A 2,414-nucleotide genomic window follows, 5' to 3' on the forward strand; every position below is an offset into this window, starting at 1 on the left:
AAATCAAAAGCACAGGATGTAACCATACGAAGCCTCGTTGGAATCTATAATGATCACATGGTTCCCTTGTAAGAATATTCAAATCTTTAAGGTTTTTCTTTGATTACTTTGAATTGTTGATACAGTTGTAGGCCTATAATTGCTTACATCATATTCATTTGAACTTTTATAGAAAGTTGTCTTATTGGCAAACATACCAGAATTCGTTATTTTTATGCCTGTGTTTTTTGCTAATGCAAAAAGCAAGCAAATAATTCTCATATGCTTAAAAGTTAGCCATTTGCCACGACTTTGTCGATCTATCTTGTGACTTATAGCAATACCTGGTTAGGATTTTGGAGAAAGAACCGTACGATTCTTGCAAGGGACATGCTCCAGTAAAAGAATAATTAAAACTGCATTTTGAACAATTTTGTTATCATAAGATGTTTCACATAATGTAAGTATATGTTCTGAAATGTTTCAAAAATATACTTCAGCTGGACATCTTCTTATGCTGTTGAAACATATCAAATCTAAAAAAAATATATAGTAAAAAGTAACAAATTCATTGAAAAGCTGAAAACATACTTAAAATAACACATTTTGTGCATTTGTCTTCTCAATGTACACCTAAATTGTACTTGTTAATATTCAATGATATTAATCGATACTTTTATTCATCGTCAATTCGATCATGTCTTTCGTCTCATTGGCAATCAAAATCAAAAGCTACAAACTCCGAAGGTTATTTTTTATTTGCTTTCATCTGGAACACTTAAAACCAATTATATGAAAGCCATGGAATTTAAAAATCGAAAATGGTATACAGTAAAATTATCAAACCACTACGTATTTCTATATGTTGATAACAGGATGACTCTGTGTTCTTCACGCACGTATCAAGTTTTCACTACAATTATCATACAAAGTTCTTTAACTTGCAACCAGGTTTTCGAACCTTTTTGAGATAAACAAAAAAAAAACGCTCAATTTTTTTGAGTCATAAAGAAAGTAGATATAAGGCAGTGGCGGATCCAATGCCGATCAATACATTTGTATCGGAACTTATGTTTGAATTAGCTGGATCTGTCCCTGTAAAGTGTTTAGAATTTAGTATTAACTATCTTGAAGATGTGTAAATTAACTTACCCGAAAGTGTCATTGTATACAACAATCAGCATCATCGTCATCATCGTCATCTGGCCACCCATAAGATTGCCGTTTCATTTTGGGATTATTTTTTTACTGAAAAAAATATTGACGAACAATTAAGGGGGAAAAGTTGATTAAGAATCTTTGTAGGTTTATCTCAGACTACCTTTATTACTTGATACAGTTGCATGCTTAACATTGTTTACATTCAATTTATTTGAACTTAGATCGATAAAGTTGTCTCATTGCAAATCATGCCATATCATTTTTATGTCTGTGATATAAACATAAGAAAATGAAAACACACGAAATGCCTTTATATTACCTAGCTTATCAAACCACAATTAGGTGAGTTTATACCAAGAACAAATTTAAACAACATTGAAATCAGAAAAATATTAAATGAGTATGATACATTTTTTGAAAATGTTTTAATTCCCAAGCATGGTTTTAGATTGCCTTCTACAGAAACGCTTTCAGCCCTCCAACCCTTTTTCCACCTTCAAAAAAGATCAATGATGAATAGGTATCGAATGTCGAACCTTTCTAAATTTCAAATTATTTTCATTATTTTACATAAATGCAAGAAACATATTTACCACTTGAATTAAAAAAAAACGTATTAAAATATTTACCAACAGGAAAGTTGTGTCTGCTTTCAATGCTTTCTGAAAATTATAATGTTCTATATAGAACAGAAATGGTTTATATATTGGAGAAAAATAGTTTTATCACGTGATTTCGTGGAAAAGTGATCTAATTCATGTGAAAGATTTACATCATTTGCAATATTCAATTTTTAAATACCTTGTAGGTATTAATTTCGTACCAGGAAAATGTGAACGAAGCTTACTTGGAATAACTTTAAAAAGGCATTATGCTCCAGACGATACACAAAATTATTCATGCATTTTGATTTAGATGAGACAAGATAGAAATGTACATTATTATTTAGTTCGGAAATAGTCTACTGTCTCGTGTAAAATTCGGAAAGAGCAGATTTTGATGAATAGTAACTTTCAATAAACATTGAAATGTATACTTTACACACTTAAGTCGCAAATGGAGAGTTCTATTCAATTGATTTAATTTCAAAATATTTAAAATACTTTAAATGGACCGTACAGATATCAATCAAAAATAGGTAAAAAAATAATATTCAATTGAAATGACTGACGCATAAAACAACCAGGTACATGTCGCAATCAAATGGGAGACGTCAACTTCATTTATAAAAGAGGGACGAAAGATACCAAAGTCAAACTCATAAATCTTAAACA

The 2,414-nt window shown here is 30.1% G+C and overlaps 1 long non-coding RNA gene across 1 annotated transcript; it reads right to left on the minus strand.

Annotated features, from left to right (window-relative positions):
• Nucleotides 1-396: 396 nt before the first annotated feature.
• LOC139484935 (uncharacterized) lies at nt 397-1,893 on the minus strand. Its single transcript, XR_011655199.1, has 3 exons — nt 1,770-1,893; nt 1,132-1,227; nt 397-515 (listed from the first exon to the last, which is right to left on the minus strand). It is a non-coding gene; the product is annotated as an uncharacterized lncRNA (long non-coding RNA).
• Nucleotides 1,894-2,414: the final 521 nt, after the last annotated feature.

This window comes from Mytilus edulis, chromosome 8 (genome assembly GCF_963676685.1).
Source record: "Mytilus edulis chromosome 8, xbMytEdul2.2, whole genome shotgun sequence".
In the NCBI taxonomy this organism is placed as follows: domain Eukaryota; kingdom Metazoa; phylum Mollusca; class Bivalvia; order Mytilida; family Mytilidae; genus Mytilus; species Mytilus edulis.